Raw genomic sequence first — 9,252 nt, forward strand, 5'->3', positions numbered from 1 at the left:
GGAGCCACAAGGAGGTTGCAACCAGGCATTCCCAAACTCCTGGACATTCAGGAGCCTCTGAGATATTCAGGCACCTCTGAGTCATGAGGAGTTTAGAGTAGAGCCGATGCCACAGGCTGGGGATGGTGTCTAGTTTGAGGCTGGGTGTAATGGTAGCTCTGGCTTTGCTCATTGGTGAATTCCTTAGGTTGGCAGCAGTTAGGGCTGGGAGAGCATATGAGCCTTCTGCGGGAAATTTAGGCAGTGGATCTGAAGGAAAAGGCCTGCTTCATTCTCCCCACCGTGGTTCTCAATGAAAGAGACAGTCCTTGATTTCAAACTGTTTACTGATTGTTCATCATGGAAAATGGATGCTTACCATACAAACTTCTCAGAGTTGACCTGAGATTAAATAGCTATTGCATGGAGGAATCCCTGAGAGGGGAAGCTTATTGGTTAAGCCCTCAGTTCCTATAGGTACCTCATTAGCATGGAGAACTCTGTTCTGGGCCTACATGACCACAGGTCACATTTCCTTTCATGGGAAGTGTGGCATATATTTCAGGCCTGAAATTTGACAGGGAACAAGGAGGTGCCTACAGTTGCAAGTGTGAGTTTCTGGGGTCTCAATGCACTCTACCCACCAAGCTTCCTGCCATAATTTACCATACCACATCCTGGGAAAAATGAGTACCCAATAGCAACAATAGACAGACATCAAAGGAACACAGTATTCTGTCCAAGAAAGTATGAGGAGAAGAGAAAGCCAAGAGAACAGGAATGATCCTTACTTAGAGAAAGTAGTAAAAGTTCCAGGCCACAGCATATGGTTCAAATGGATATAGATATTTTAGCCACCTTGAAATAGTACAACCTTACACTCCTACAATCCAAATATGTACTTACCAGCTTTAATGAACAGATGTTATGGTGATCATTTATAAATTGTGCTCATCAATTACTCCCTTTAATCAGAAGGTTTGAACTGTGCAGAGAGCAGTAACTGGGATCAGACAGGTAAGAGGTCTCTAAGTAACATTTAATTCTATTAAACACATTTAACCACACTTTTGCTCAAGAAATAAATAAACTTTTGATCACACAGCAAATGTAAAGGAGGAAAAAGAGCCTGAAAAAAATCCAGTCAGGGATATATTCTGTCATTACCTGAGTAACCATCCTTATGAACAGAAGTATTGAAACAGTCTTCCCAATTGTCTCATCTTTCTCTGGCTTCTTATTCTTGGCCAATTGAAGCACAAGAAATTAAAACAAATCTGATTTTTTAAAGGTCATGATGTTGGGATGGTGTGTCCTGAGTGATCCATAGAGTTTAGAAGCAAGGGTAGTTATGATCAAAACATAATATGTACATTTAAGAAGTTCTCTTGTTATTGAGAAAACTGTAAAGTGAGAAACAAGAGCTCTGTCTTCATAATTTAATTTTACATATCAAATCAAGGAAAGAAATTTGGACCAATGGTTTAATTCACAGAGTAAAAAAAGGAAGCTCAGGTCAAATTATAAAAATAATATAATCTTAAGTTTGTTGATTAACTTGCATATGTGAATTCTAATGCCCATAATTGTAAGGTGACTTTCTGTTACCTTGGATGTAAGGCTTAATGTTCATGTACTACAGCAGGTTAGTAAGAAAAATTTCATGTTTCCCTATAAAATTCGTTAAACTACTCAACATAGAGTATTGTGTTGCTTTCAATTGCTAATCATGCCACGCAAAACTGCTAAGTGTACATGAAAGCAAATACTAACAGTGTCAGTTATGAGTTTTCTCAAGTAAGGTCTATATTGTTGGCTGATTTCATATCACTATGGCTCTGGCATTTTAAGAACTTTTGAGCTAGAACTCTTGTTCACTATGTAAAACATTTATCTGTCAATAAAAAGCTGAAAGGACAATGAGCTGAGCAGGATTAGAAGGTGAGAAAACTGAAAAATAGCGTGAGAATTCTGAGATTAAGTTAGGTAGTGGTCTTCAGTAGGACACAGAGGAAGATGATGACATGAAACTGAGAACCATGTGACTAGACACATGGCAGGACTGAGAATAGAACAATTGGGATCATTAAGTCATAAACTTGTCAACAAAGAGTCTCAAGTTTATGGCCTAAACATTTATTCATGAGGATAATAATGTCTCACAGTTGTTCTTTCAGAGAATAGAGAAGCCAGGTGAAAGAGCCCTCTGTTACAATTGATGTCCAGCCTAGAGCATAGAATCCAAACTTAGAAAGAACTAGGCTTAGAGCCCAAAGAGTTCCCAGTAGAGGGCACAAACAAGCACTGCTCTGAATCAGAGCAGGTTCCTAGAGAGGTAAGGGAAGGTCAAAGGCATGGCTTCTTTGAGAGAAAGTACCACTTTCCAGTGAAGCCAGCAGAGGGAAGCAAGTGGAAGTCTACGAGTAGTGAATATGAAGCCTGACCCAAAGCCACAGGTGCACCCTACAGGCAAATGTCTCCCAAAATTGGGGCTGATAGGTTTGGCTCCAAAACTCTATCAGCTGGTGTGAGACCAATTATTTATAGAAGGACACTGGCTTCAGCTCAGAGCCAGCAAGGGCTGCCTCCTGGACAAACAACATGCTAACTGAGCAGCAGAGAGCTGCCAGTTATAGACACTTGGAAGAGAGATGCCAGACATTTCAGGAAATGCTGAAAAGTCACCAGACTTGGTAAAATACTTGGGAACTTTTTCAGGAGAGAGCTAGAGGTTAAAAGAAATTTTCTAAATTTTCTGGAGAAGGCACAACAGTTCTCTTGGCACATCACTCAGAACCAAACTGGATTCCTGCCTGTCCCAGGCTCAGCCATCCTCTTCTTGCCTGGAAGAGAGGTGAAGAACAGACTCACCATTCACAGCTCCTTGAGGTACCCAGCATCATTGGGTACACAGGAAATTAGAAACCACAGCAATTGTCTCAGATATCATTGTTTCTTGCACAGAAGAACACTGGCAGTAACCCCATCTTAGACTGCATTTGCCTTTCCTGAGTGTCATGGTGGTGGTACTCTGTCATCCCATTGGTGAGGCAGACATGCCACTCACCAATGTATAAACTGTTTTCAGGTATTGTGCTTATGCAATTCTTAAAAATGCAACGACGAGTTCTTGTCATTTTGAAAGCTGCTATTACAAACTGTTTCGGATAATTAAGAAATGCAAGTTAATAGTTCATCAAATTCATGGTCATGTTACTTGCTAGTGTAATTAATTAAAATAATGTGTTTTCAAAGTTGAGAAGATAGTAAATAGCTAAAAACAAGCAATGCTTGCTAATTCAGATATACTATACATATATGGTCTTCAAAATCTCAGAGAACCTTAGAATATGACATTTGAAGATATTTTTTCATTAAAATATTTTATGACAATGAGCTAGGTCTCCTCCTGGCAATAGCCTATTGTACTTCAAAGAAGTGGTGAGCATCAAAGAACCTCCATTTGGTGTTTATATCAAATGTTGCAAGCAAGCCACTGAGCAAAAAATCTACCCTTGCTTCAACTGCTGAAAAGATACCATCAAAAATGGACAAATGAGATGCAGGGAAGTCAAGTGCCAAGGTAGGCTAAATAGTCCTTTATAATTCCTGCTTCACAGAAAAGTCTTTCAGTTATTCTTGACCTCATGGCTGAAGATGAATGCTCCTATGGTAAAGAAATCTTTGGTGACTCTCCAGTCATCCAGCTCCTCTGCCATAGTTTTGGAAGATGGTTGCCTGCACTACTGCATGCTCAGGTAATATTTATTGCTTCATGAGTCTCTGATGGGGTGGAAGACTAGATATAGTTTCGCAATTAAGCTTAAGTTGTTTAGGATTTAAGAAAATGTTCTTAAGTCCAAGAAGATGTTTTAGATGGGTAATGCAAATCATGATAGAAATTGATTTAGGTACAGAATACTGAATTCACCAAGATAGCGAAGAAGTCACTCAAGAACTTTGCACAATTCTACCAGAGCCCTTCCCTCCTGGAAGAGAAAGGTTATAGAACACCTAGGCACCCCTTCCATCCAGAAGGGAGAGGCTAATTAACATTCCTCAGACCACAGATTGTGGGGACCTACCTGTGAGTGGGGGAGTCCCAGAGCCCGTGGGCACATTCCACAGGATGGATTATTGGCCTCTCACAGATAAGCAAAGTCCTTGTCACCTCATTCCATAAAGACCAATCAGTTTAAAAGTCACAGTGTTGTGCCAATTATATTATTGCTAGTTGCTGTTTCTCTAAAAAATGTATAAATGTTCATTGAATGAGCTGCTCATGGTCAACACTGCTCCTTTGGGTGCAGGATGACCCCAAGGCATTGGAACAATAAATTCCTCTTGTTGTTTGCATCGATTCTTGGCACCATGTGGTTCATGCAGGAGGACTGACGTTTAGTGCATGGGCCAGGAATCCAACCTCAATACTTTCTACAAGGTTGCCAAATACATATATGTACTGAACACCATGAATGAAAATCTCACATGGTAGTTTTCATAATTGTTGCTGTATTCCACCTTTTATTGGACTAAAAGGAGGAACTGTAGAGATAATACTAGTGCATTGTGTAAAAGCATTCACCTGTCAATAAATAGCTGATTGGCCAATGAGCTGAGGCAGGATTAGAAGGCAGGACATCTGGAATAGATAGAGGATTCTAGGATTAAATCAGGCACCAAAGATTTGCTCAGATACAGAAGAAGACAGTTATATGAAACTGTAGACTCAGTAACCAGCCATGTGGTAGTGCATACAATAGAACAAATGTGATAACTAAGCAATGAAGTAGCCCTAGAACAGGCCCAAGCTTATGGCTGAAACATATATTCATCAATATAATTAAATCTTAGAAAAAAACTGACATCTACCAAATAGTAATAAAATGCAATAGAATAAGATCAAACAAACATAAACATTTCATAAAAGGATATAACAAACAAACTGAAAGTGTAAAAAAAACTGTGAGGACCCCCACCCCCATAAATCCAGAAATACACATGCTAATACATAAACATAAGACTAGATGTCATAATTTATAAATGAAGAACTTGAAAAGTTAGAAAAACCTGACAGTATTTTATGCCATAAAGAATCTCTAAAGATGCCATTGGTTTCATTTTGATTGGCTATTTTCTGCTGTAAGGGTCCATGATTCGCTGACAATGATAATCCAAACTGAAATAGTATGCATCAGCAAAGAACATGTATTCTGCAGATGGAAGATAGAGTTGTGAGATTTGCAGTGTCAATTTAAAGTTCATTCATATAGCGATGATTGATTTATTTGTCATTCCCTTGATTGGGTGACTCTAACTCTAGGGGTATGGGTACTTTTTTGGTTAGTTAAGGCTCTGAGGAATTTGGTGAGCTTTCTAGAACCTTTTCTGATTAGCTATTCTTGGCTCAGGCTTGTGTCAGGCCAGGTGGCAGGGCAACTTCTGATTGGCTGCCTGTAAGGGGTAATTTTTCTTGAAATTGACTTATTTTGGACTTTCCTAGTCCAAACAGAAATGTAGGCCTAATCTTTTAAACTGCCAGTTTTCAGCCTGTCATGGACTCATCCTGGTTTAGCTAACTTACTCCTCTCACTCCTAGGCATATCATCTGCTCTTAATAATTTTTCTTATCCCTAGTGACACTCCATTGAAGAAAATTAATATTTTATTTGTGAGTGATTATGATTGGAGAAAGTGTCTAAATGAGGTATGGGGACTTGCATCTCCTCTGCTATCAATGCAGACCAAGCAGGCCCTGTGCATGCTGCAGTCTCTTGGGAGTCCACATGTGTATCAGTTCTTCTGTGCTTAGAGGGTCTTCTTTTTCTTATTGTCCTTCATCCTCTGAGATTCTTACCCTCTTTCCTTCTCATTGTCCCCAGAGTTTTCTGATACCTGAGAGTGTGGGGAGCTGACAGAAGGTGGCTATCATCCTTGCAGCCATCTTGAGCCATATACCCTGATAAGAGACTTGATTACATCTACCTACAACAGCTGAACACACTCTGATAACATCTTGGTTTAGATACCCAGGATCTTCCCTTGGGTGTGTGAGACTTAAAGCTGTGATTTAGAGCCGAGACTTAAGGGTGTGACTTAGAGATCAGATTTAGAGATAAGACCTAAGGGTGTGACTTAAGGGCATGACTTAAGGGCGTGGCTTATAAGTGAGACTTATAAAAGGCATGAGGCAGACAGAAGAGTTCAGTACAACTTGGAGTAGGAATTAGGCATTGAGGAAGAAGACACTTGGACTAGAGAACTCAGAAGAAATTATTATGAGGTAGTAGGCACTTGAGTCTTGGCACTTGGAGAAAGAACTTGGAACTTGGAAAGAGACTAGCAACTGGAACTAGGATTAGTTGCTAGGAACTAGGGACCTGGAACTAGGGACTTGGAGAGAAGAAGAGAGACTGAAGAATAAACGGGATTGAATCACACTCTTTCTGGTCTCCATTCTTTGAGTCTGTCCTCACTCTCTCTCTTGCTGAACCCCAACCCTTGGACTGGAGCAGCTTGGGGCAGTGCGGGCTCTAACAGTTTAGCCCCCAAAGCTTTTGGCAGTGCGAGTTCCAACATTGACAGAGCAGTCTGAGACACTCTGGCCCCCAAGTGTGGGGTAGCTCGGGCCAAACATTTTGGCCCTCAAGCATGGGGCAGAGTGGCCCACAATATTTTCTGGTGCCCAAAGTGGGGCACCTAGGGGCCGCAACATGAGAGGAAGGATTTCGTGATGAAATTCCAGTTATGAATGAATGTTTTAAGTCTTTGTATTGTCTGGCTGTGGATCTCTGTAATTGTACCCTTCGATTACAGAAGAAAACTTCTCAGATGATGGCTCATCAATGTACTAATCTAGGAATATAACAAGATGCCATTAGTAGTCATTTTATTGATAGAATCCTTGACAGTGGTTCTCAAACTTCCTAATAATGTGACATTTTATTACATTACTTCAGGTTGTGGTGATCCCCAACAATAAAGTTATTTTGTTCTTACCTTATAACTGTAGGTTTGCCACTATTGAATTGTAATATAAATATTAGACATGTAGAATATCTGACATGTAATGCTCAAACATTTTGTAACACTCAGAGGAGAACTACTTCTTTAGGATAATAGTAATATTTGCTTTTACCTCAAGTCCAAAGGCATCTAATCTTGGGTTCTTGGGTACTCCATCAGTGCTGAGCATGGGTTCTGTCTTAAGAAATGGGCTTTAAATTCAATCAGGTATTTGTTGGTGACAAACTTTGTGCCTCTATTGTACTCTATTGTACTTCCAAATTTCACAGGAAGATCATCATTATAGATTAAAACATTTGTAGCTGGGTTGATGATTACTTTTCTCTTCTGGTAGAGTGCAGATCCATCTAGTTCCAGGAATACTAGTCAGGAGTGGAGATTCTTGGTTGACACAGGCTTGACTTCTCCATGTTTAATTAGTTGTATAGGTGTTGTCTTCAGCAGTATGGACCTACCCTCCAACTTTAGAAAGAAACAAATAAAAAAAATATATATATGAAAGAAACTAATAGACTTGGCAATTGCCTGTGGTGTTTCTTGTTCAAATGGGGTCTCATTGACCAACAAGTTGTTTAGGTTTAACACATTTCTGGTGCTGGAAGCTTGATTTAGAGACAAGAGATATCTATTTTGGGCTTTGTATCTCCCCCTATTTTTATGGCTTTTGTTTAAACTCAATTATCTATATGCCATGGTTGTCTATCTGTGTCTGTCTATTCATATCTATGTCTGTCTATCTCTATTTCTATCTCATCTTTAATGTATTCTACTGTGTTCGCTTCTCTCAAATGGCCCTTAATTTTTGCTACTTCTCTTCACACTTACTCCCTTGCTTTCTACTTTATTCCACTTTCCTATTTGAAGAATTTAACAGCTAAAATCCAAATAATAAGTGAATATTTACAACAGTTCTCTTTCTGGGTCTTGATTACCTCAAGTCTGTTTTTTCTTCTTAGCTCAATACACTTACCTATGGATTCCATGATTTCACTTTTCATGGCTGAATAATATTCCATTGTATATATACTTATGATTGTAAAATGAGTAAACATCTAAAGTCTTTACCTCTGCTTTAAAAATATTTTTTCATTTGAGAATTATACATAAACGTACCTGTTTCTACTTTCTTAAGTTGTTGATTCTATTTTTAAAAAAATATGTAGCATAGTTTTAATGAGTGATATATTACCTATAGATTTGTTTCCTCGCAGTACTTAGTGATTGAACCCATGCATATTTCATTTATCTGATATCTTTGTCTTTAAGCCAAACTGTTACAATACTAAAATGACTCATATTCACATATGACTACTCCAAATAACATTTTCTTGCCTTTTGATTATTTAACTGGCAAAAATTAGCTCTATTCAGACCACAAGATTAACATTGAAACTTGGGCACAAGCAAAGGGTTTCCTGAAGACAAATGTATGACAGAAAATGGCTGCAAATATTTCCAATGAGATTATATGAAATTAAAATGTCCTTACAGAAGAGGAAACAATCTTCAGAATGAGGAGATAGTCCTGAGAGTATGAAGCATGATTGGTAACTACACAAAAGAATGGAGGTTAATATCAAGTTTAAAGAATTGTAACATATCAAACTAACTTGTTTAGTCAATGATTGAGCTAGTGAAATGATTAGAAAATTCTTAACATATCCAATATGTATTTAAAAAAGTATTCCACAATTTAGAAAAATCCAATTTAAAAGTGCTTTGAGACGCGATTTCACTGCAGTCAAATTTTCTATCACCAAGAAACACTTTCCATGGTGCAATGGGGTGGGGAATATGCAGGCAATATTTATATCTCAGCAGCCAATGGATTCCATTCCTGTTTCTCTCAACATCTCATCAGAACTGGTTTTGCCTCATCCATTGATATACAATTCATGAGTAGAAAAGAATAGATTCAGACATTACCAAGGCTTTCCCTTTCTTTTGCATAATATGTGTATACTTATCTATTTATAATCTGTCCATGGTGGTGCATGACTCCAATGCCAGCACTCTGAAGGCAGAGGAAGGTAGACTTCTGTGAATTCACTATGAGCCTAGTCTGTACAGTGAGTTCCAGGCCAGCCACAGCTACAAGAAGAGATTTTGTCTCAATATATTTCTCTCACTAATTCAGTAAAAAATAAGAAGGGATCATACATATGCCTTTTCTTTACATAACTTTCCTTGTTCCATCACTAAAACTGATGTCTATTTGCAAAATGAACCTGTTTCATCCCTCCTTAT

The sequence above is a fragment of the Arvicanthis niloticus genome, chromosome 20 (assembly GCF_011762505.2).
Source record: "Arvicanthis niloticus isolate mArvNil1 chromosome 20, mArvNil1.pat.X, whole genome shotgun sequence".
NCBI lineage: Eukaryota > Metazoa > Chordata > Mammalia > Rodentia > Muridae > Arvicanthis > Arvicanthis niloticus.